The 27265-nt window shown below is 35.4% G+C and overlaps 1 protein-coding gene and 1 pseudogene across 3 annotated transcripts in view; both read left to right on the top strand.

The window, feature by feature from the left end:
- Positions 1 to 27265, top strand: part of RNGTT (RNA guanylyltransferase and 5'-phosphatase) — a 343904-nt gene that overhangs the window by 68602 nt on the left and 248037 nt on the right. The window lies entirely within an intron of this gene.
- On the top strand, positions 20911 to 21021 carry LOC118153206 (U4 spliceosomal RNA; annotated as a pseudogene).

Here is a 27265-nt window from a genome sequence, read left to right as displayed (position 1 = left end):
ACCAAGGCCTGAAGGCCTGGAGATAACAGTGAGTAGAGTGGCTTTTTTTTTTTTTTTTTTTTAATAAACTGGGTTTTGCTATGTTGCCCAGGCTGGTCTGAAACTCCTGGCCTCAAGTGATTCTCCCCTGTTGGCCTAGAGTGGTTTTGACAGGAAACTCTAGTGGATTCTGAAAACATTGTAGAATAGGGAATATTTCTGATATGTAAAGCCAGGTAATATAAACATAAATACAAATGTTATTAAAAATGAAACAGTGAGAAATTTTATTAGTTGTAATAGGTGAACTGATGGAGACTAAGCTGCTGTAGTGTCAGAAACAGGTGAAAGTTTATTTGATGGAAGAATTAATTATGTTTCTTGTATTTCAATAAAATCATACTTTAAAAAAATGAGCTGTCTTTAGTTTTTATAGCTCTGAATACTTTTGGTTGCATTTGTTGATTTCTAGGAATTAAGCATTTAAAAAAGTCTTCTAATTTGGAATTATGTCAGATATAGAAAGTCTTCCAAAAATAGTACAAAGAATTTCCATGTGCTCTTAACCAGATTCCCCAAGTGTTAACATCTTATATTATTACAATGCAATGGCCAAAATCAAGGCATTAACACTGATATACTGATTATTGGTGCTATTCAGATTTCACCAAAAATCTGAATATTATGTCCTGTTTCTGGTCCAAGATCCAGTCTAGGATTACATGTTTCATTAGGTTGCCATGTCTCTTCCTTTCTTTTTCGTTTGCAATAATTCTTTTGGCTTTATTTCATGACCCTGACACTTTAGAATAGCATTGGTCAGCTATCTTGTAGCTTGTCTCTCAAATTAAGTTTGTTTGATGTTTCCTCATGATTCAAGTTGGGCATGTTTGCAAGAACATCACAGTAGTAATATTCTGCGTGTCATTTCAGGAGGCACATAGTGTTGAATTGTCCTGTTAGTTGTGATGTTGACTTTGAGCAAGAGATTTAGTTGGTGTGTGCCAGACTGATAAAGTTATGTCTGTTTGTTATTTTATTTTGTATTTATTGATAAAGGCATGTCTGCCAGGATACAGTTATTTTTCCTTTGTACTTAAGAATATCTGGGAGAGATACTCTGAGACCATGTAAATATCCTATTCTTATACTTTTCCCCATTATTTTTAATGTTCATTGATGATTCACCTGAAACAGTTACCACTGTTACGTTTGCTAAGTAGAATAGTGAAATTCAGCTGTTAGGAAGAACTTTCCCTTCTTTCTCATTTTTAAATTTTCTTTCTTTTTTTATTCCTCTCAGTATGGACTCATAGACACGTATTATATTCTGTGATTATAATCTATCTTAGTAATTACTTTATTGCTCCAAATGTCTAATTTGACTGTTACGAGCCCCATCAAGTGACTCCTGTCTTTTGACATCTCCCCCTCATATTTGGAGTACTTCCTTGTTTCTGGCACCCCTGGATGTTGCAGACTTGTCTTGTACTTTTCCTGCCCCAGCCCTGGAATCAACTGTTTCTCTAAGGAGTGGTATTTACAAACCAGTTTCTGCACACAAGTTGGGCTTGTTAGTACTGGGATGTCATTGCTTCTAGGCCCTCTCAGAAGATAGAACTAGGAAATGTGTGTGTGTATACATAAATACACACCTATATCTATTTAAGTATCTGTCTTTGTATTTGTATGCATACTTTTTTTTTTCAAAATCATGAGTTCATAGTGATATTTCCAATTCTAATTCACTACCATAGGATTTATTGAAGTTTTTCTCATTTTCTATTTGTAACTTCTGTCTCTGACAGGGAGACACTTGGTTTGTATTATCCATAATATTTACTATAATACACATAGAGTAGTTTTGGAATTGCTACCCCAAGCCACTATGTGAAGTCCATTTGAATAGAGTGTAATATTTGTGAACAGTTGGTCTGACTTTAGCCTTAGGGTATATAGTTCAAGTATACTGTGTTCCAAAGTTACTTAATTATTTTCTTTCTTCCTGCCAACTCCTTTAGTGTAGTTAGTTTTCATTTGTAATTAGTTTCATTTGTTTCTGCTTATATTCTGAGTTTGCCCTCATCCTTTGTTGATTTTAATTTTTCATTTTTCTAAGTGTGTGAAACACTACCATGATTCTGAAAGTCAAAGCTACAGAGTGGTATACTCTGAGAAATGCTACTTTCTCCTTTCCCTTTTAACCCTTTCCCTTTCTCTTGTCTTTTCATTCTGTTCCTCCCCACCCCTTTAAATAGCCAGCCTTATCATTTTCTGATTTACCCTTCTTGTATTTATTTTTGTACAGATGAGCAGATGCACTTTTCTATTTCCCCTTTCTTGTAGGAAAGATACCATACATTTTAGAATTAGATAGTCTTTTTACCTTGTTTTTTCCATTTAACAGCATATTCTAGAAACCACTGCATTTCACTTTACAGATGTCATCTTCATTCTTTTTTTTACAGCTGCATAGTACTCATCGTGTGAGTATATAGTTTATTCAATTACTCTCCTATATATAGATGTTTAGATTGTTAATAGTATTTTGTAATTGCAAATGATGCTGTGATGAATAACTTTAGGCTGACTTTCTTCCCATATTATTGAAAGTCTAATTTCAGGGTCAATTTCTAGAAAGAAGGATTGCTGAGTTGAAGGCTAGGTGTATATGAAGTTTTGTTAGATAGTACGAGTTTTTGCTCCAAAGGGGTAGTGCCAGATTGTATTTCCACAGGCAGTTTGTGAGAATGCCTATACCACCACAGCCTTGCTAACAGAATGTGTTGGCAAAATTTTAAATTTTCACCAGTCTGGTTAGTGAGAAATGGTATTTCATTCTAGTTTTAATTATGAATGAGGTTGAACATCCTCTCATGGCTGTACTTACTTTTTTTGTGAATTATCTGTCCTTATTTCTTTTCTAATGTCTTTTGACTTTGTTCATGTTGTTTTTTTGACATACAAAATTTTATTATTTTTATGAAATCAAATTGATTAATTTTTATTGCCTCTTGATTTTGATTTATAGTTAGAAAGCCTCTCCTTTCTAACCATACTGAGATTTCTAACTAAACTTTACTGAGGTTAAAGAAGAATCAGTTCTCCCATATTTCTTCTAATATTTGTTTGGCTTTTCTTAATCTGGAAAACTTTTAAATTATAGGCAATGTAGCATTTCTACATATTTAAAAACTTCTTTTATTGTCATTGTTACCATTATCATTATTACTTTGCTATGAAGAATTAATATCATAAATTCATTTTGACTGAAGACTATCTTCTAAGGTTGGAACTGAGTCATGATGATCCACTTGGAAGTATGTCATTCTGATAGTGACCACCTTGCCTGTGTATTGGGTGTTAATATACAAAAGGCTTATTTTAAATGTACTGATCAGCAGTGTGTTTTGTTATTTCTTTGCAGTATCTTTTATAATAATGGAAGGTTTTTGAGATGAGAAATGTATGGTTTTGGTAGGAGTTGAAGTCAAAAGGAAGGCCTAGTATTTCTAATTCTGATCCACAGCGTTCTCAATTAACTTTGCAAAGTATGTTTTATATAGTACATCCCACCTACTTCCCAAATGCACTTCGATTTTTTTTTTCTGCAAAGACTGGACTCCTACCTGTTCTTCTCTCTACAACTCAGCCTGTACCTGAGTGGCTACTCCTATTCTTATATTGCTTTCTATGGAGGAAAACAGTCTTCTAGAGCTGAAATCTTAAGAATGTTTTGGGAAGATCAGAGAGCTTCCTTCGAAAAGGTTTCCAGGCATTTAATTGTAGTTAGTATCTTAGTTCATTTGTGCTGCTGTAGTAAAATACCTGAGATTTATAAAGAAGAGAAATTCATTTTTCACAGTCCTGGAGTCTAGGAAGTTCAGAATCAAGGTGCTAGCAGGTTCACTGTCTGGTGAAGGTTGCTTTTTGCTTCCAAGATGGTTCCTTGGTGTGGTGCCCTCCCATGGCTGAAGGGGCAAATGCTATATGCTCACATGGTGGAAGAGCAAAAGGGCCTGGCTAGTTACCTCCAGTCCTTTTGTAAGATTGCTAATCTCAGGCATGAGGGCAGAGCCCTCGTGGCCTAATCACCTCCTAGAGATTCCATCTCTCAGTACTGTTGCACTGGTGATAAAGTTTCACCATGGATTTGCAAACCATAGCACTTGGTTATATTTTAACTTGTTGAAGTTTTGAATTTTAAAATTTTGTTTATTTAACTTTTTCTTGAGCTTTGAAAATGATCTCTCATTACATTCTCCACCCCTAAGACTTTAGTCATTTACCAGATTATAGTTTCTGTTTCTTGGATCGCCGCTCTGTGTCAGGTACTGTGCTATATTCTGGGGAAACAGCACTGAGCAGTGTGAACACTGTCCTTATCTCATAGGACTTGCAGATAATTATTTAACTAATAATAAAGTGTTTGGGGATAATTGATTAACAGCTTGGCACAAATTCAATTTAGAGCTTCAGCAGATTAACTCCCAGTTGATTAAATAAGTGTAAATAAAATTATTCTCTGAGAAAACAAGATAGCGGAATAAATTAGGTTAGGTATACCTCTGGCACACATTTTCTTAGCATTCTTTGTAAAATTAGGTATTTGGATCTTGGGTTTAGGAGAAGAATCTGGATTGAAGATACAGATGAAGGAGATAATAGCATGTGATAGCAAAGAGAGGGATGTGGACAGACTCCTGAGTAGAGGAAGCAATAGTGACTGAGAGTAAGGGAGGTAGGAGAAAACCAGGAGAAATATCTGCCATTGAAGCTGAGGGAAAGGAAAAATGTCTCCAAAGAAAGGTTACATCTTATAGAGAATTAGTAAGCTAAGGAGTGAAAAGTGTCTGTTGAATTTAGCAACAAGATATTTTGGATTGTATTGGTAGTCTCAGTTTTTGCAGAGTATAGAGTAGGGCAGTGGGAGTAAGTTGAAAGTAATAACACTTTTCCTTTAAACATTTCCTCTCTTTTTTCTTTTGGCTGTTAACAAATGTCTCTCCTGAGGGAGATTTCCAAGAGAACAAAGAGAACATTATTAAGAGTTAGTGAAAGTACCTCATTTCATCCAAGAGACAGTTACAGCAGGGTTTTTTTTTTTTTTATCTGCCTGTCTGTCTCACATTGAAATTCAAATGTGAGATAATTGGTACAAAACGTTTATTAGCTTGTGTACTTGGAATAAAAATGAAGTCAGACTTTTCCTATCAGATAGTGGGACTTTCAATTTGGCTGAGGTTTTGATAGTGGGAACTGGTCATTATCAAGCATTTGTAGATTTGGCTTATTTCCATTTTCTGTAGATTAAATAAGCCAAAAATGCAGTTTCAGTATTTTGATGAAAATATACTTCATGCATGTGCTAACATCGTTTTATTAAACCATAATATTGGTGAAGGTGTATTGAAGTATAACAGCCCCCTTGGTCCCTCCCCCGCTTTCAGAGTTAAACAAAATGATTCTAAATGACTCGAAGTTACACTTGATAGTTGCTTTGTAAGTCTGTATGACTCCTTGATTAGATTGTCCTTCAATTTTGTTGAAAGCTGCCAAATAATCAAAGTTTATTTTAAAGGAGCTCATTGTACTTCTGACAGTTTCTAAAATATATTACACTTCTTTCTTAATGTTTCTTTTGTCTTGAGTATTCTTATTTCATTATTTTCATGGCTCTTCCCAGGAGGAGGAGTCGGTTCTACTAGAGTGTAAATACAGTACCAGGAGAAGTAATATAATGGCACTGCAGTTACAGTTTGAATTGAACTATCTTGTAATTGTGAAATACTGCTTGCTCACAGATATTCTGGGAAAAGACAGAATTTTATAATAGAATCTGTGTATTTAGTTTATTAACAGACTTTGTAATACAATAAAAAGAAATTAAATCTTCAGAAGAAATTAATCCAACATCCATTGAAAGTGGTAAAGATTTAGAACTATATAAAAATTTTACAATTAATATCCACACATTTTAATTCTTTCTGCGGAGAGTTTAAGTACTATAAATTTAATTTCAACTGTTACTGAATCAGTAGGTAAAAACCAAATGTTTTTAATAACTACTGTTGTAATGCAAATAGCAAAGTAAAAGATAATAACTCAGATTGTACTTGACATAGGAAAAATATAAGGCTATGGGAATAATGTAATAGCTCAACAAAAGGGCTGGTGGTATGGTTGCAATTTTTACATGTATATCTATATTTATATCTGTATCTTTTGACTTATTTATATAATACACATATACAAGCATACCCTGCTTCAAGAAAAACTGAATGTAAAAGGTAAAATTGGGACTTACTTTATAAGGAAAATTTAGTGCAGGGAATAAAAAAGCCACTTAGGCATTTATGGAAATGTATTTATGTTCAGCTTTTTATAACACATCTGTTTAAGGAGGTGAGATACATTTGTAGAATACTTCCTGAAGGAAATTACAGACAGGTTTATTTTCCTGAGTCCTGGTCTGGAAATACCTCTCTTTCTTTCCTTCTTTCTTTCTTTTCTTTCTTTCTTTCTTTCTTTCTTTCTTTCTTTCTTTCTTTCTTTCTTTCTTTCTTTCCTTTCTTTCTTTCTTCTTTCTTTCTTTCTTTCTTTCTTTCTTTCTTTCTTTCTTTCTTTTCTTTCTTTCTTTTCTTTCTTTCTTTCTTCTTTCAGAAATTATATTGAAAACTTGAATTACCTTTAGGGCTCTGTGTTAGGTGCTGTGTGGATTAAGAGTGCTTAAGACAGAATCCCTAGCTTTAAGTTTTTCCTGTAATGTGGCTTTAAGTTTTCGTTCTAATCTAAACTTTTTCTGTAAAGGACCATGAGATGAATAACAAAATATGTTTATTCTAATGACTGGAGCCGAATTTTTAGACAGGAATAGTGTGGATAAGGTAATGAGATGCTAGGCTAGAAAAGTCTTACATACTGAGAAGAATATTAAAGAGGTTTCAGATGTCTCTGGAATAATTTTCAGTGAACTACAAACAAAAAACAAAATATATCTTATCATTTAGGAACAGAAAGAGTCAAATTATGATTAATTAGGTATTGTGTATACTGCTTTCATTTAGATTTGTTCACTTCGCTCTTTATAAATTTCTTTTTGGCTCTAGTTTTCTTTTGAAAGCAAAGGAAATAGTTGCTGATATGTAACATAAGAACTAGAGATGAAATGAATGTTGGAGTTAAATAAGATATTAATTTCCTATCTTATTATATACCAATAAATATTAGTTATAGCCATGACATCATACCTAGTGTTTAGGAACTCAACAGTAAATAAAGTTATGTCTGGGAAGGACTTTTACTTTTTTAATTGCTCTGGGGAAACTTAAGAGTTTTTGTGGAGGTGTCCGAGGCACCAGATTCCAGAAAAGTAAAATATTTGTTTCAAATCATACAAGTCAATAGTGGCAAAATCAGCATTATTGTGTATTTTAGTATTTGGGCTTTTAAAATTAGATTTAGGCTGGGCATGATGGCTCATGCCAGTAATTTCAGCACTTTGAGAGGCCGAGGTGGGCAGATCACTTGAGGTCAGGAGTTTGAGATTAGCCTGGCCAACATGGCAAAACCCTGTCTCTACTAAAAATACAAAAATTAGCTGGGCATGGTGGCGTGTGCCTGTAATCCCAGCTACTCAGGAGGCTGAGGCAGGAGAATTGCCTGAACCCAGGAGGCGGAGGTTGCGGTGAGCCGAGATCGCGCCATTGCACTCCAGCCTGGGTAACAAGAGCGAAACTCTGTCTCAAAAAAAAAAGAAAAATGAGCCAGATGTGGTGGCTTGTCCTGTAATCCCGGCTACTGGGGAGGCCAGGGCACAAGAATAGTTTGAACCCAGGAGGCGGAGGTTGCAGTGAGCTGAGATTGCGCCACTGTCCTCCATCCTGGGCTACAGAGCAAGACCCTGTCTCAATCAATCAATAAAATAGGTTTAAGGTAGTTTTTCCTTATAGTAATGGAAATTATACTAACTATTCTAATTTTAGGACTCAATAAATATTTAGTATTCATACCCCTGGTGATAATTCAGAACTCTTAGAGAGAATATAGGCCAGATCTCGTCATTTAAAGACTCCTGCCCTGTTTTTAATAGTAGTTTCGTCAGAACTATAGTTAGGGACCCAGGCCAGTTTCCTTGCAACGGGTGGGACACAATAAAGCTATGGCTCCTGTGTTTCTTTTTTATCAGGGGAAAGTGAGACTACCAGAGAATATTTAGAGGTCAGCTCAGAAACACTGTTTATTGATCTGAAGCTATGTTCGATGATATCTTGTGGTAAATTGGTTTAAAAAGAAGGACTCTTTGACTTTACAAACAGCAGAACTAATTTGACTCCCTCCCCAAGCCTAAATATTTCTTGGAGTCCCCCTCTATGAAATAGATACAAGCAGTAATGCTTTGGTTGCTGCAAGTTGAGGAAAGCATTGAGGTTGTTGCATTCTGGCGTAGCCTCAGAGGTTACCATGGAACTTTTTAGGGCAGCAATTCCAGTTGTGCTACCATCATAAGAAACTTATATTTAAAAAAAAAAAATTCAGAGATTCAGATTCATTAACCCTGGGTTGGTTCTGAGAAAGTGCATTTTTGAAAAGCACCTTGATTATTTGTGAGTTTTAACGTTATTTGAGAGCCGTATCTGTGGTGCCTCATGGAACAAAATTTAAAAATCACTGACCTAATTTAAAGTAATATTTAGCCAGTCATTGAGTTAAGAATATATCTGCACATTTCTGCATTAATTGGTGGAGATCCACATAAAATGCTTGTTAGTACAGCACTCAGTACATATTAGTTATTGTTGTTAAACTGTTTTGAAAACCATTATTACATGGGAGCCAACATTGATTTCCCACAGTTCACTCAGAATTATTTTAGGTGTGATACAGTTATTGTACAAGAAGAAAATTAAGTAAAGGCAAAACAGTCCAACATTTTAAAACCAAATCTTTGAAATACCTGTCGGACAGTAGTCACATCTTTAGGATTCACTAAAGGATAAAAAGTTCCCTTAAATAGTAGATTCTTTAATTAAATCCTAAGTATGAGAGTTACTACTGGTTAATAGAGATACTGTCTTTGAAATGGTATTTAAAAATAAAATTAACCAAATTTATTACCTATTACCAAAATCTGGCTAGAGAACTCTTAGAAGGAAGCAGATACATATAAAACTTTGGTGCAAACATAGGTGCAACCCTAACTCAAAATTTTCAGTTGCCCATGTTCTAGGGCAGCAAACGTGAAGCTTTGAAAGATTCAAACAAATTCATTCTTTGTTAATATTTTCAAACTTTTTTTTCCCGCTAAATAGAGCTGGGCTACTGGACCCAAACAAGTGAGAAACAAACAATATAGGATAAGGAGACTGAATTTTTCTCTTTGTTCATTCATGTAGTTAACAAATATTTATGAACATTTACCATATGCCAGAGATTGTGCTAGCTGTGATAGGCGTAGCAGGTCAGGTAATTAGAACTAAACTACATGATAATGATGGTGATGATGATGATGATTTTTTGAGACAGGGTCTCTGTTGCCTAGGCTGTAGTGCAGTGGCACACTCAAGCCTCAATCTCCCAAGCTCAAGTGATTCTCCCACCTCAGCTTTTAGAGTAGCTGGGACTACAGTAGGTGCATGCCATTACACCTAGCTGATTTTTTTTTTTTTTTTGTGGAGACAGAGTTTTGCTCTTGTTGCCCAGGATGGAGTGCAATGGTGCGTTCTCAGCTCACTGCAACCCCTGATTCCCAGGTTCAAGCAATTCTTCTGCCTCAGTCTCCCAAGTAGCTGGGGTTACAGGCATGCACCACCGTGCCTGGCTAATCTTGTGTCTTTAGTAGAGACTGGGTTTCTCCGTGTTGGTCAGGCTGGTCTTGAACTCCTGACCTCAGGTGATCCGCCCACCTCAGCCTCCCAAAGTGCTGGGATTACAGGCATGAGCCACTGCACCCGTCAATTTTTGTATTTTTTTGTTGTTGTTGAGACAGGGTTTCCCCATGTTGCCCAGGCTGGTCTCAAACTCCTGGGCCAAAGTAATCTGGCTGCCTTGACCTCCCAAAGTGTTGGGATTACAGGCCTGAGCCACCTTGCTCAGCCATAATTATTTTTGTATTCTGCTTTTTATCTTTACATGCATGTATTTCATTGTTATGTATTTTAAAAATGACTTAATTGCTGCCAAGAAAAAGTAGTTTGCTCTCTATTATTGGGACATTTAGACTCCAGTTTTTTTCTTGGTGTAAATACTGTACTGATCTCTTTATGCCCATCTTTGCATAAATTTTGACAAAAAACAGTATTATTTAGATATAGTATGGAAACCTTTGAAGTCTTTGATACATGTTGCCAGAGGTTGTATGATACACTCCAGCAGCATTGCTCTAGTGTACATTCTTGACAATTTGGGGTAGTTTCACTTACTACAATAATGTAGCCAACTTGACGATTGGAAAATGAATTTTTTTTCTTAAAAAGACTTTATTGATGTAAAAATTAAAGGAAAATGAATTTTAAAATTGCGTTGATTAGCATTTTTTTGAGTACTAGTGTAGTTGCACAAGTTCATTATGTATTTTGGCTATAGCAACAGTTGTAACAGGTAATAACTTGTTTAACACTTAATGTGTATTAGGTTGTTCTGAGTACATTACACAGCACATTTATCTCATTTAGTCCTCACAACTCTATAATGTAGCATTGTGAATAAGTAACTTTTTCAAGGTCACACATAGTTATTGTAAGTAGCAGGACTGGGATTTGAATGCAAGTGATCTGGTTCCAGAGCCCACAATCTTTTTTTGCCATGTCTTCATTATTTTTTCAATGTTTTGATAGTAATTTTTACTGTTTTATTCTAATAATGAATCTTTATGTCTTAAAATATATTTATTTATTCTAATAATGTCTTCCTTATAAAACATTAAAAAGAAATTAAAAAGTTCTCCCTAAGAGAACTTTTTTCTCACCCCTTGGGATAATCAATATTAAGAGTTGGATGTTTGGTTTCTGCAGACATTGTGCCTTCTCTTTTTACCTGCTGTTTTCTTTCCTTACTTAATGATCCTCCATATAATGTGATATACTATATGCTGTTCTCTTATAAATAAATAATAGAAAAACCTCTATCTGTTTTTTTCAAATTGCTTTGTGATGGTAATTCAAATTACATTATTCCTTTCACTTAATGGGATAATAAATATATTTGCAGAAAATATTTACTGCTTAATAGATAACTATTAAGCTGCTGTAAGCTTTAGAAGGTCTCAAAGACAGTACAAGACATTAGAGGAAAATAAAAATACAGTTCCTACTCTCAGCAGGAAAATGAAGTACAATTTAAGATATAGTAGGAGATGTAACAAAACCATGTATAGTACCAGACAACTAAGTAAGAGACACCAAAGGGCTGCTAAAGAGCATTACTTGATACTCTGTATGAAATATGACTGCTCATTTTCATTTTAAGAGTGTAATATTGGGTTTTCCTAGGTGGATTTCTAAATTTTATGTGGGAAATAAGTAAGACATTTAGTATTGAATATTGATATTTAGTATTGAGTAGTGCTCTGACCAGATGGAAGAACATTTATTTGCTCATCTCAGCAGTAGAGCTTATCTGTTAGATGAGATGTTAACTGGATTTTCATACCTTTTTCTTTCTTCCTGTTTTTTTTTCTTAATGATTCTATGATACTTTCTTAAGAATTCATTATTTGCTCACATACTCATACTCTTGTTCATTATGTGCGATTATGGAAGTGGCAGATACTAGCTTAGATAAAAAAGGGGAAAAAACCTAATCCTCTTTGTGAATTAGTGAAAAATTGTTTGAAAGAATTATAGTTGATTCTTCTAGAATGCATGCTTTATACAAAAGAAAAGTGAAAGTAATCAGCCAGTCAGGGACAAATATAAAATAATACACAACTTTTGGAAAAATTTTTTTGATTTTTTTCTTTTCATGAAGATGGATTGCTTTATAAAAATCAAAATGTTTTTTACATGCCTCTGTGATATGTAGTGTTACCCAGAACACGTTAAGTGGCTTTTAAATTTTATTCTACATCAAGGTAAATCTTTAGAGCAATACATGTTACGTACTCTGATGGAAGATCACTTAAAAGAATGCTGTATTTTACATGTTTAACTTGTATGGCTACAGAGTTCTGAAAAGCATAACCTCTTACATAAATAGTAATCAATGCAAATGAATATATCATTTGATTTTACACTTTGCAGTCTAATGAAGACACTGTACATTCTCATTATGAGTAGAGCTACTTAATCTAAAAGTGACTAATTAAAACAACCAAGAGAGGCTTCTTATGTACAGAACTGGTAGATCCATGAGATTTATTTGCTAGTGTTGGAACTAATTACTTGATCAGTGCTATGAATAATAAGTTTGCAGTGTCCTGTTATTTTGCAGGTTTTTCAAATTCTCTTAATTAGGTTAAGATCAACAAGTACGTGTATACTTTCCTAAACCTATTTTATTATTAAGAGTAGTAGTTGAAACTTTTTCTGATTTGGACTTGATAAGCATTTTAGTAAAAATTTCTTTTTTACCTTGTGATTCTGGTCTTATAATAATGAAAAATGATTTTGTCTTAAATACGTTTCCCCATTATAAAAGTAATTTGTATTCTTTGTAGAAAAGTTAGGCAATGAAGATAAGGAACAGGACAAACATGAAAAGCATCTGTAATTTCACCAGTTAGAGATGGTTGCTGCTTACATTTTGGTGTGTATGTTTTTAGACTTTTCTGTCTCTCTCTATTTTTTTGTTTAGTTGATTAAATGAAAACATATTCATTCTACAATTTCTTAAGTGTCTATTATGTAATTTCCAACATTCTAGATGTTGGGAATTATAGTGATCTCTGCTATAATGGAAGTTTCATTAGGTGAAATACGTTTTTTATATAAACTGTTTAGTATATTTTATTTATAATTTAGTAACCTAGTATTTTGGCTTAATATATCATAAATATTTTTCTACTTTATTAAATACTTTTCTATTAGATGATTAAACATAAAATTATTACCTGGTTAAGATAATACTTATTTGTTGGTAAACAAATCAGATAAGCTTATACTGGAAAGTTTATAATGGAGGAAAGCTAGAACCCATTCTCATCCCTTTCTCCTCTCTATCAGTCCTGCTTCCTCAAGGCAGCCACTTTTAATTATTTTTATTTTCAACTCTTGTAATTATCTCTAAATCTGTAAATCATATGTTTATATCACTGTCTATTACACCTTTATGTGAGTTCCTGCAGATGTAGCATATCAAAGTCTCTTTGCCTGCTTTTTCTTCCTTTTAGTCCAAGAACCAAGAAATAAGTTTTTCTCTCCTTTTTTCCTGTCTCCTGCCAGTGAGCTGGCAAGGGAGTCTGGGAAATGTATTTTGCTTGCTTCTCAAACCAGGTTACACCAGAGAGCACACAAGTACAGAAATGGGAATGACCACCAAAGGACAGCTAATTTGCCCTAGGTTCAATGTCATGACCCCTCTGCCACTACAGGTAAAGTGTTTCTGTTGTTGAATTTAAATACTTTTATATGTCTTTACAAATTGCCTTTACCCTATTATCAAGTGCTTTCAAGGTGTTAGTCATTTTATTTATATCAGTTATCTTTTTGTTATTCCAAAGACTTTTCTTTCTTAGAGCCGTCTGTGATTTCCTGCCGCTATATAAAACAGTGCTTCCAACTATTTTTCTGGTTGGATTTAGCTTTCTGGATTCCATCTAACTTTTCTTTCCTCTCTTCTCCTTTATTTCTCTTGGTTTATTTTCTTACTTTGCAAGGATATCTCTCTAAGTCAGTTTCTAATAATATGCAGGAAGTAACCCCATATACACTCCTGGGTTATGAAAATGCGGTTGCTTTGAATAGTTTGGCTGTATATAAAATTTTAGATGGAAAGGATTTTCCCTCAGAATATTAAAAATCTTGTTTAACCTCTCTTATTGATAAAAGTCTGATTTTTTTCAGATTCTAGTTCTTTATAAATGGTCTCTTGCCACTGGAAACTTTTAGAATTATTTTTTGTTTTTAGGTTAAAATTTCCCAGTGGATGTCTATAATTATTTGTTGTTATTTCTTCCCCCCTCCCTCAGTTGGTTGTGATCTTCACTTGGTGATCTCTTTGAATCTGAAAACCTGGGTTCTTCCATTAAGGGAAATCATCTCTGATACTTTATTTCATGTTTTTTTCCATTTTCCTTTTCTAAAACTATTGGTTGTTAGACTTCCTAGATTCTTTTCCATCTCTAGTCTTTTCTCTCATAATTTTTACCTTGTCTCTTTTTCAAGGAGCTTCTCTTATTTTCTTCCTTTCTTTTTTGTTGAATTACTTATTCTGGTAATTATGCTTTTAATTTTCAGTGGTACATATATTCTTGTTCTCTATCTGTACCTTTTCATGACAACATGTTCTTGATTTATGGATGTGATAGCTTCTTGAATCTATGAGAGTACTAGTTAAAAGCGTAAAGTTATTTTTCTTTTCCTTGAATCATCTTTCTTCTTTATGTTTCTAGTTTCTTCAAGTGTGTGGTGATTCTTCGTGGGCTGTGCATTTGAAATGAGGCAGAGAAGGCAACTTCTGACCTAAGCAGTTGTGCTTAGTTGCTTTCCCTTCACTACCCATTTGGTTCAGTTTCTTTGTTACTTTATTTTTTCTGTTCACCTTCCCATCCTGTTTTAGTTTCTTTTTTTTATTTTTTTGAGACGGAGTTTCGCTCTTGTTACCCAGGCTGGAGTGCAATGGCGCGATCTCGGCTCACCGCAACCTCCGCCCCCTGGGTTCAGGCAATTCTCCTGCCTCAGCCTCCTGAGTAGCTGGGATTACAGACACGCACCACCGTGCCCAGCTAATTTTTTTATAATTTTAGTAGAGATGGGGTTTCACCATGTTGACCAGGATGGTCTCGATCTGTTGACCTCGTGATCCACCCACCTCGGCCTCCCAAAGTGCTGGGATTACAGGCTTGAGCCACCGCATCCGGCCCTGTTTTAGTTTCTTAAGAGAAGAGCTCTCTGATTTTCCTTTTTCCCTTGAGGAATAACCTGTGTGTTGTGTGTATAACTTGTGAGAATTTAATTGTATGTAGCTAAAAATAACCAAACCCTCATTTTCAGTCCATATGCCACTATAGTCATCCTGTGCACTGGATGTTTCTGAGTCTGGATCTTCTTTGGGGTTTTGTAAAATAGGCATCTCCATCTGTGAATCCTGATACCTCTGTGCATGCTTCTCAGCACCTTTCAGTACTTGTCCATCTGTTTCTTGTCAACCAGAAATTTATTGAAATAGTTCATCTGCTGATGCTTTTTTTCTTCTTCTCTTCATTATCTTTTCTTCTTTATTACATTTTAGGTTTTGGGGTACATGTGAAGAATATGCAAGATTGTTGCATAGGTATACACATGGCAGTGTGATTTGCTGCCTTCCTCCCCTTCACCTACATCTGGCATTTCTCCCCATGCTCTCTCTACACAACTCCCCACCCCCCGCTGTCCCTCCCCTATTTTCCCCCAACAGGCCCCAGTGTGTGATGCTCCCCTCCCTGTGTTTATGTGTTCTCATTGTTCAACACCCACCTATGAGTTAGAACATGCAGTGTTTGATTTTCTGTTCTTGTGTCAGTTTGCTGAGAATGATGGTTTCCAGGTTCATCCATGTCCCTACAAAGGACACGAACTCATCGTTTTTGATGGCTGTGTAGTATTCCATGGTGTACATGCGTCACATTTTCCCTGTCCAGTCCATCATCGATGGGCATTTGGGTTGGTTCCAGGTTCTTGCTATTGTAAACAGTGCTGCAATGAACATTCGTGTGCATGTGTCCTTATAGTAGAACGATTTATAATCCTTTGGATATATACCCAGTAATGGGATTGCTGGGTCAAATGGAATTTCTATTTCTAGGTTCTTGAGGAATCGCCACACTGTCTTCCACAATGGTTGAACCAATCTACACTCCCACCAACATTGCAAAAGCGTTCCTATCTCTCCACATCCTCTCCAGCATTCGTTGTCTCCAGATTTTTCAATGATTGCCATTTTAACTGGCGGGAGATGGTATCTCAATGTAGTTTTGATTCGCATTTCTCCAAAGATCAGTGATGATGAGCATTTTTTCATATGACTGTTGGCCTCATGTATGTCTTCTTTTGTAAAGTGTCTGTTCATATCCTTCGCCCACTTTTGAATGGGCTTGTTTGTTTCTTTCCTGTAAATCTGTTTGAGTTCTTCGTAAATTCTGGATATCAGCCCTTTGTCAGATGGGTAAACTGCAAAAATTTTTTTCCATTCTGTTGGTTGCCGATTCACTCTAATGACTGTTTCTTTTGCCGTGCAGAAGCTGTGGAGTTTGATTAGGTCCCATTTGTCTATTTTGGCTTTTGTTGCCAATGCTTTTGGTGTTTTGTTCATGAAGTCCTTGCCTACTCCTATGTCCTGGATGGTTTTGCCTAGATTTTCTTCTAGGGTTTTCATGGTGCCAGGTCTTATGTTTAAGTCTTTAATCCATCTGGATTTAATTTTAGTGTAAGGTGTCAGGAAGGGGTCCAGTTTCTGCTTTCTGCACATGGCTAGCCAGTTTTCCCAACACTGTTAAACAGGGAATCCCTTCCCCATTGCTTGTTTTTGTCAGGTTTATCAAAGATTGTATGGTTGTAGATATGTTGTGTTGCCTCCGATGCCTCTGTTCTGTTCCATTGTTCTATATCTCTGTTTTGGTACCAGTACCATGCTGTTTTGATTTCTGTAGCCTTTTAGTATAGTTTGAAATCCGGTAGTGTGATGCCCCCCGCTGTGTTCTTTTTGCTTAGAATTAACTTGGCTATGTGGGCTCTGTTTTGGTTCCATATGAAGTTCATGGTGGTTTTTTCCAGTTTTGTGAAGAATGTCAATGGTAGCTTGATGGGGATAGTGTTGATTCTGTAAATTACTTTGGGCAGTATAGCCATTTTCACAATATTAATTCTTCCTAACCATGAACATGGAATGTTTCTCCATCTGTTTGTGTCCTCTCTTATTTCGTTGAGCAGTGGTTTGTAGTTTTCCTTGAAGAGGTCCCTTACGTTTTTTGTGAGTTGTATTCCTAGGTATTTTATTCTCTTTGTAGCAATTGTGAATGGCAGTTCGTTCTTGATTTGGCTTTCTTTAAGTATGTTATTGGTGTAGAGGAATGCTTGTGATTTTTGCACATTGATTTTATATCCTGAGACTTTGCTGAAGTTGCTTATCAGTTTCAGGAGTTTTTGGGCTGAGGTAATGGGATCTTCTAAGTATACTATCATGTCGTCTGCAAATAGAGACAATTTCGCTTCCACCTTTTCCATTTGAATACCTTTTATTTCTTTTTCTTGCCTGATTGCTCTGGCTAGAACTTCCAGTACTATATTGAATAGGAGTGGTGAGAGAGGGCATTCTTGTCTAGTGCCGGATTTCAAAGGAATGCTTCCAGTTTTTGCCCATTCATTATGTTATTGGCTGTTGGTTTGTCGTAAATAGCTTTTATTACTTTGAGATACGTTCCATCGATACCGAGTTTATTGAGGGTTTTTAGCATAAAGTGCTGTTGAATTTTGTCAAAGGCCGTCTCTGCATCAATTGAGATAATCATGTGGTTTTTCTTTTTGGTTCTGTTTATTTGGTGAATTACATTTATAGACTTGCGTATGTTGAACCAGCCTTGCATCCCTGGGATAAATCCTACTTGATCATGATGAATAAGTTTTTTGATTTGCTGTTGCAGTCGGCTTGCCAATATTTTATTGAAGATTTTTGCATCTATGTTCATCATGGATATTGGCCTGAAGTTTTCTTTTCTTGTTGGGTCTTTGCCGGGTTTTGGTATCAGGATGATATTGGTCTCATAAAATGATTTGGGACGGATTTCCTCTTTTTGGATTATTTGGAATGGTTTCAGAAGGAATGGTACCAGCTCCTCTTTGTGTATCTGTTAGAATTCGGCTGTGAACCCATCTGGACCTGGGCTTTTTTTGTGTGGTAGGCTCTTAATTGCTGCCTCGACTTCTGACCTTGTTATTGGTCTATTCATAGTTTCAGCTTCCTCCTGGTTTAGGCTTGGGAGGACACAGGAGTCCAGGAATGTATCCATTTCTTCCAGGTTTACTAGTTTATGTGCATAGAGTTGTTTGTAATATTCTCTGATGATGGTTTGAATTTCTGTGGAATCTGTGGTGATTTCCCCTTTATCATTTTTTATTGCATCTATTTGGTTGTTCTCTCTTTTATTTTTAATCAATCTGGCTAGTGGTCTGTCTATTTTGTTGATCTTTTCAAAAAACCAGCTCTTGGATTTATTGATTTTTTGAAGTGTTTTTCGTGTCTCTATCTCCTTCAGTCCAGCTCTGATCTTTGTTATTTCTTGTCTTCTGCTGGGTTTTGAGTTTTTTTGATCTTGCTCCTCTAGCTCTTTCAATTTTGACGATAGGGCGTCAAATTTGGATCTCTCCATCCTCCTCATATGGGCACTTATTGCTATATATTTTCCTGTAGAGACTGCTTTAAATATGTCCCAGAGATTCTGGCATGTTGTGTCTTCATTCTCGTTGGTTTCAAAGAACTTCTTTATTTCTGCCTTCATTTCATTGTTTATCCAGTCAACATTCAAGAGCCAGTTGTTCAGTTTCCGTGAAGCTGTGCGGTTCTGGGTTGGTTTCTGAATTCTGAGTTCTAACTTGATTGCACTATGGTCTGAGAGACTGTTTGTTATGATTTCAGTTGTTTTGCATTTGCTGAGAGTGCTTTACTTCCAATTATGTGGTCAATTTTAGAGTAGGTGTGATGTGGTGCTGAGAAGAATGTATATTCTGTGGATTTGGGGTGGAGAGTTCTGTAAATGTCTATCAGGTTTGCTTGTTCCAGGTCTGAGTTCAAGCCCTGGATATCCTTGTTGATTTTCTGTCTGGTTGATCTGTCTAATATTGACAGTGGAGTGTTAAAGTCTCCCCCTATTATTGTGTGGGAGTCTACATCTCTTTGTAAGTCATTAAGAACTTGCCTTATGTATCTGGGTGCTCCTGTATTGGATCCATATATGTTTATGATCGTTAGCTCTTCTTGTTGTGTCGATTCTTTTACCATTATGTAATGGCCTTCTTTGTCTCTGTTGATCTTTGTTGGTTTAACGTCTGTTTTATCAGAGATGAGAATTGCAACTCCTGCTTTTTTTTGCTCTCCATTTCGCTTGGTAAATCTTCCTTTATCTGTTTTTTTTGAGCCTTTGTGTATCTTTGCGTGTGAGATGGGTTTCCTGGATACAGCACACTGATGGGTTTTGGCTTTTTATCTGATTTGCCAGTCTGTGTCTTTTGATTGGTCCATTTAGCTTATTTACATTTAGGGTTAATATTGTTATGTGTGAATTTGATCCTACCATTTTAATGCTAACTGGCTGTTTTGTCCGTTAATTGATGCAGTTTCCTTCATTATCTTAATCGTTATAGCCATTCCTAATGAATTACCCTAAAATTATCCCAAAATATAAGTTTAAAATTAAAATATTTACTATCATCAGAGTTTCTTGGGAGCAATTTAATTGGGCAAGTCTTTTTTGTTTTTCTAAAGTCCATCACCTGAAGCATATTCCCCTTGTTAGAAACAGTCCAGTTACACTCTAAGTTATTTTGAAATGTACAGTTGTTATTATTGACTGTAGTCACCCTATTGTGCTGTCAAATAGTACGTCTTATTCATTCTTTTTTTTTTTTTTAATGCCTATTAAGTTGGGTGATTCTGGTTCAGTGTCTTCTATCAGATTGCAGTCAAGCTCTTGGCCGGGGCTGTTGTCATTTCAAGGGTCCCCTTCCAAGCTCACTCATGTGGTTGATGGCAGGCCTCAGTTCCTCAACTGTCTGTTGGTATGAGGCCTCCATTTCTTGCCAGTGGGGAGGAAAAACTTTTCTGTACCCATTTAGGTTCAATAGTTAGGCCTGCAAATTAAACTGACGAAACATAGATTAGCGAGAGAAAAAAAAAGTTGGTTTTCTCTATGTATGGACATGCACAAAAGAAGTGGCTTGCAAAATGGTTAGTTAGTATGCCTCACTTAATGGGAGTATGCCTAAAGTTTCTATGCCTAACTTAATGGGGGAAAGGGAAGGTAGAGAATAGGCTTAAGTGTAAGAAAAAAATGGATTTTTTTAGGAAAAATAAGTGGATATTTAGAGGAACGAATAGAACTTAAAAAAGTTTGTGGTAATGTTTGTTTTTACAGTGAGGAGTGGTCTTTTACATCTTCTTCATAAAACCCTCCTGGAGAGGGGATTTATGATGGTTTTACTCTCGGTCTTCTTTCTGGGAGTGAAGCTGCCTTGAAGAGAACATTTATGGCAGCTTCATTCTCAGAAGTTTCTGCTTTTAGTAAGAAAACGAAAGCTCTGAGAAGCTGCCTTTCTGCATTTGTTGACTCTCAAATGTCTTCTGGTTAAAATAATCTTCATACCAGCTCTGGGGTTCCGAGTGGGTTCTCACAGCTGCCTGAGTCTGCTCACCATATGGCAGCCAGCTTTACTCAGAGAAATGATCCAGGAGAACACCCAAGATGGAAGTAGTAGTCTCTTTATAAGCTAATCTAATCTAATCTAGCCCCAGAAATGACGTACAATCCACTTCTGCCATATTCTGTTTGTTGCAAGTAACATATTAGTCTAGCCCACACTTACAGGGAGGGGAATTAAACTTCATCTCTTGAGGATAAGAGTGTCAAATAATTTTGTGGACTTTCAGGACATATTTTAAAAGCCATCATATAGTTTTATACTTAAAAAACTTGGCTGTTATTTTAATAGTGTCTTGGGAGGAATCATTCTATTATATGGATCATTTCATTATATAAGTGCATCATACTTGGACAATTTCTGTGTGGTTGTAAATTTAGCTTGTTTTAGCTTTGCGCAGTGGCAGTATCATAGCCAATGAGGTTTATCTGAGGCATGATCATTGCTAATTGAAAACTTAGAAAAATTAGCTTGTTTTGAAATTTTTGCTTTTAGAAGAATATTGTGATAATATTATTCTAAATAACTTTTTTTCAAATGAGTAATTATTCATCTGATTAGCTCATTATAATAGTTTATTGCTATTTTCTATATACTCCAGAATACATTTGTGGAAACACACATACATTTTCTTTAGAGTAAAATACTCCAGTATATTTATTATTGTAGCATTTTTTTTTTTTTGAGACGGAGTTTCGCTCTTGTTACCCAGGCTGGAGTGCAATGGCGCAATCTCGGCTCACCGCAACCTCCGCCCCCTGGGTTCAGGCAATTCTCCTGCCTCAGCCTCCTGAGTAGCTGGGATTACAGGCACGCACCACCATGCCCAGCTAATTTTTTGTAATTTTTAGTAGAGACGGGGTTTCACCATGTTGACCAGGATGGTCTCGATCTGTTGACCTCGTGATCCACCCGCCTCGGCCTCCCAAAGTGCTGGGATTACAGGCTGTAGCATTTTTTTGTAGCAAAATATTTTAAACACCAGGTTCTGAAATAATTAATGGATTTTAATGATTTATTGAATAGATTCATCACTGAACAGTTTTCACTTTTGATTTCATTTTGGGATTTTATGACCTCACTAGGTGGCAGCAGAGGACCAGCTTTAATTCAGGCCGCTTTTGTGAAGCAGTAGAATTCTAATTGTGGTACCCAGTGTATTAGACGTCTATTTAATAATACAACCCAGAATATTAGCTGGGGATTATTAAGATTAGTGGAATCATGTATACAACATACCGAAAGCATAGTCATTTTGACAATATTGGTATGTTCTTTTGTGCATTGCATCTGAATTATTATATTTGCAAATGACCCCAAAGTGCTGTTTTGGACCTTTTTTGGTAAAAACAGCGTAGCCGTATTAAAGTCCCTGGAAGTGTTTTTTTCTGTATCAGGAAATTGAGACGTTCTTACGTTGGAATCTCAGAAGGAAAGAATAATATGAAGGTTCTCTTTTATCCCATTTTGATATTTTTTTTTGCTCTTAATTGTTTGTGTTAGGAGCAAAGGAGTCTAATAAAAAAACATGATGTTGGAATGTAGCTCTTTTATTTATAGATAGTGAAATTTATGTTTCTAGGATAGAAAAGTGATTTGACTTGTATGTTGTATATGAGGAACAGTAATTTTTATATATGTGCCCTAATGATATATTTTGGGAAAATTTTAAAAACCATATTTTTTAAAATCACGTACAGGATTTTTATTTTCTGAAAGAACTATATTTGGTTTTTGCATGTTTGACGGTAATTTGGTTCTCAAAAGGCAGTAATATATGTGAACTAGGTAAAGAAAGCAGAAAATGAGTAATGCAAATTGTGAAGTCTGATTTGAAGATTATATAGGTAGCCCATCTTAGTATAGTATCTCTCTGGCTTTCAGTCCAGATTTAATGTTGCTGCTGTTTTTGCTGCTATTTTTGCTGGCAGGTGAGCTTCCTTGGACAAATTTTATTTTAGTAACATTTTGGAATTTAGAAAAAATAATTTTTAAAATACTTTTGCATGGGCAGAAAATTAAATTTTGTAGCCCCGTGAATTATCTAGAATGACATTTAGGTCTTTTATATCTTACATAGCCTGGTAAAATACTCCAGTATTTTAAACTACTGGCTAGAGTTACAGGATACAATATATAACTAGAACAAGTCAAATTGCTGCACAAATGACAACCTTTAAGCAGATGCACATTGAATCTGTTCTGTGATCTGGCCTTGGTAGTTGCCTTAATGTTATGAGTCCATAATATATTTATTTTTGCAGTCTCACTAGTATTTAGCTGTTGAAATTGGTGCCTCTGGGATTTCGGTGCTTTTATGTGCACATGAACAAAGAGTAGTGGCAACCAGTTAATTTCTAATAGTTCGATTCATTAAGAATTACTTACTAGTGTCAAAAGGAAAATAAAAACGGAGGTCACAGTTTATATATATCCCAATGCCAACTGCCTATAACCCTATAACCCAAACTCAAGTCATTCTGATTGCCCTAAAACACTATCTCTACTTATAAGAGAGCCACAAAGCATCAGGTTTACATCTTTGCCAGCATGATTCAGTGAAATTAAACCAATCAACTATAGACAAATCAGCTTGCACAGCTCCATTTGCATTAAAATAATGTTACTGTCTAACGGCCAGTCACGAAAAAGGTCAAAATACTTTCTCCTTTATAAACTGCTATAACTCCTGTAAGCTTCTTAGGACTTGGTTTTAAGTCTTAGATCTCAATCTGTACTTTTTGGATGACAGTGAGCTTTAAAATTTTTTCTAACTTGGTCTAATTTTATTTTTGATACCAGTAAAGGGAGAAATTACAACTCACTTAAAACATTTGGTGCACTTAGATATGGTTTTGTTTACTTAGATTTTTCCTTTGTGCATGAAGCAATATTAAATAAAATCAAGGATTATCATGTTGTCTGTCTTCTACATGTGCTTTTAATTCTCTTTCTTAAAAATAACTTACATGTGTTATTAGCACATTTCTAAATTAAAAATAAATAATGGGTGATCTTTATAGTAAAATATTTATGGCAAAGTACTTTATAGTAAAATATTTAACCTGTGTTAAAAGTAAATTTATTTAAGTTTCTTGTAGATTATTAAATCCCTTTCAGTAAATTTTTTTTTTTGAAAATGGTCATTCTAATTGAAATAACATGAGAGTATGAAAAAGCTGGTGCTTGCTTTAAAGGAAATTCCTAATTCTGACAAGTTTTAAATGGCTGCTGTTTTGAGCCATTTAATTCTTCTGACAAGAATTCCTAGTTCTGACAAGAGCCGCCAAATACAATATTTTGATATGTGGTCCATTTCAATGGCAGTAAAGTTTTAAAAGGAAAAAGAGTTTGTGCATATTTAAAAAAAGAAAATTGAAGACGTGGTTCATGCTCTTAAATGGGTCAAAATCTAATGAACAATGTGAAATGTAATTGCATATTGCATATGAATAACATGATGTAGACTCTAAGAATGTAGGAATTCTTAGGAGGATAATGAGTGAAAGATGAGGAACATGAGTAAAGGGTGCAATGTGAAGAAAGTCATGAGGTAGAAACAGTCTGAGTTGGATTGACCTGATTAATAATTGATATAAATCCACAATCTTTGTAAGCTCTTACAGTTAAGGCAGTTAGGTGCTTACAAGAAAATTGTTACACCGGTGGCTTCATAAACCCTTTGTTTATATTTTGAAGCATGTCAGAGTTTTAGTGATTACTAAGCCATGAGCTTCTGATTTCAACTTTGACTGGAATGTCAACTCCCACTCCTTGAATTATTCTTGGGAGGCTATTAATGAATGGGAGATCCTTGATCTCAATCTTCTTGAAGTTTAGGACCACCTGATTTGCTGAGTCAACTGGTTAGCCCCGTGGCTTCTGAGGCCTTAAAAGAGCTGTTTTTTATTTTATTTTTCTTTTCTTTCTTTTTTGAAATCGGGTAAAGAGTATGGTAAGAGACTATTTCCATAGTGATACAGAAGGCAGGGAAATGAACACTCTGAGGAATAATTCCTGTGGCAGTTGAAGGGGAATCACTTCACCTACTTCTGTGACTGGAGGAAGAAAAAGGTGGTTATGGCACAGAAAGCTAAGCCTGGAGACATCCCTAAGGGGCGTTCCTAGTAGGAGGCACGGGAAAACCCTGTAGTAATTCTCTCCCAGTTATCCCTCCCAACACTTTACTTCCTATTTTCTGTTGTAATTCAAAGACTATTAGGTGAACCTTTTTTGGGACTTAGTGAAAATTTTACTCAAAGTAGATTACATGTAGCATTTATTCAGTGAGTCTAGCCAATAGTGAATTTCAAAGATTGCATAATATAAAATGTGAAAATTAGAAGACTGATTAGAACTAACTTGTGATCATGCTTAGTTTTTCTTCTACTCTTTGCTCTTTTTAGTCCTAGTTAGGATCAAAACAAGAACATTTCTATAGCTAAGAAGAGAAAATCTATTGAGTATAACTTTTAGACAGATTATTTAGTGAAAACTTTTTTTTCAAATTAAAAGACATTTTAAAATTCTTTTGCTTTTTTTGGACATCTACTGTTTGGCTTTCCTATTTTCTTTTTCTTTTTTTTCGAGATGGGGACTTGCTCTGTTGCCCAGTTTGGAGTGCAGTGGCACGATCTCAGCTCACTGCAAACACAGCCTTCCAGGTTCAAGTGATTCTTCTCCCTCAGCCTCCTGAGTAGCTGGGACTACAGGTGTGTGCCACCATGTCTGGCTAATTTTTGTATTTTTAGTAGAGATGGGGTTTCACCATGTTGGCCAGGCTGGTCTCTAACTCCTGACTTTAGGTGATCTGCCTACCTTGGCCTCCCAGAGTCCTGAGACTACAGGCATGAGCCACCATGCCTAGCCATGGCTTTTCTATTTTCTTTTGCAATTTGAATGTTAAAGGTGGCCTGAGGTTATTTAATCTAGTGCTTCTCACAATTTTATGTGCATGTGAATCACCTGGAAGTCTTGTTAAAATGCAAATTCTGATTCAGAAAGTCTAGGTGTCCAAGATTCTGCGTTTTTCAGAAGTTTCCAGGAGATGCTAATGCTATTGGTCCAGGGACCACATTGTAAGTAGCAAGAACTGACTCCATTTTCTCAGGTTATAGATGAGGATATCAAAGCCAGAGAGACCAAGTGGTTTTTTCAAGGCATACCTAGTTAGTAATGGCGGACTTTTAATTTTTAATGTGACAAGAGTCATATTTCTCAGATAAGGAAATACTTAAAACCAAGAGAAATCTTCTTCTTCCCCTAATTAGATGGCAGCTCATTTGTTAAGCTAACTTTATTCGATTTAAGTCTTTAAGATGTGTCTTAAGATTTTCTCTTCCATCCGTATTTGCTTTTGAGGATTTGAAGAAGAATAAACAAATGGATACATTGATTTATTAATGTCTATATTATGTTAGAGTCCTTTCATTTTGAACTTTAGATGATCGAGAAACAGGTTTAAGTGACCTTAGGAGATAGTAAGCTATCTACATTATATTCAAATCTAGTCTGTGAGGTAGAAACTTCTTGCTTTGGTAGGTGAATCATGTTTTTATTTAAAGTGACTGTTAATGTATAATTTGTTTTCAGACATTTACAAACTGGAGGAGGTCATGTAACTAGTGTTTTGTCTCTTTGGTGGTGCTTGTGTGAATACTTTTTGCTCTTTGAGGTTTTTCTTGTGCCTTAAGAACTTTTAGGATTGTTGCAGGACTGGATGGAGGTGGGGTATAAATATGTGTGTGAGTGCATACTACTTGGGGGATGTGAGACTACATAAGAACCCTTTCAGCCCTGATAATTCCATAATTCTCCAAGTCTTTGAAGATTGGTGAATGGAGGAGGATGCATATTCTAGCCCCCACAGGTGGCAGTTAGTGAGATGCATGTTGCCCTTAGCAAATGAATTCAGTCCTAACTTGACAGTTCTTTTCAATAGGTGAAAAGTATGCTTTGATAATTTGCTGTTGCACTTCCACATACTGTTGATTTTATAAATTTGTAGAGTGGGGAGACTTTATCAGTCAATTTTTGTTGTTATGACAGTTATTATATTTCTTTTTGGTAGATAAAGGAAACATGAACCCATGTAGATTTAATTATAATTTTATTTATGTTATCATTTTACTAATCTTTATTTTAATGAGATAGATTGTGGAGCCAGAAGATGATCATTTTCCATTGTGTATTTTAGCTTTTGGGTTTATTGTGTATGTACCATTATTGTTAGTAAATCTTAAGAAATTCTTTCCATATATTGGGATATTTTAGGCCCTAGGTTTGTTTTTATCATTCTAATGTTTAGAAAACAAGCTCTTAGACAGATTGAGACCCACCTGATTCAAGTTTTTTAAATATGAGTTCTCTGTTTTGAGTTATTGCTCACTCAGAGCAGCATCTGATTTTACAAAATTTACTTTGGTTATACCTATTCATAGAAAAATGAATGAAGGAATTATTTTATTGTAGTTGTTGTCTGCCTTTGACTGTGTAAATATGTTTATATGTTTAGGTTTGTGGTCTGTGGGTACCTTTACAGAGATACTTGTGATTCAGTTCTCCACATTTCACAATTTCTGTGTTCAGTTATCTCTTTCTCTTCTGTGTTCAAAAGGGATGGCTGTTTATAGGGTTCTTAAACTGATCCTTTTTGTTTTATTCAGGGTTTGTTTTATCATTAACCCCAACTCTAACTCTTCCTTGGATTGTGTAAAGTAGTACTATTAGTAGTAGTAGTTGTA

This window comes from Callithrix jacchus, chromosome 4 (genome assembly GCF_049354715.1).
Source record: "Callithrix jacchus isolate 240 chromosome 4, calJac240_pri, whole genome shotgun sequence".
In the NCBI taxonomy this organism is placed as follows: Eukaryota; Metazoa; Chordata; class Mammalia; order Primates; family Cebidae; genus Callithrix; species Callithrix jacchus.
This window is presented reverse-complemented; position numbering and strand designations above follow the sequence as displayed.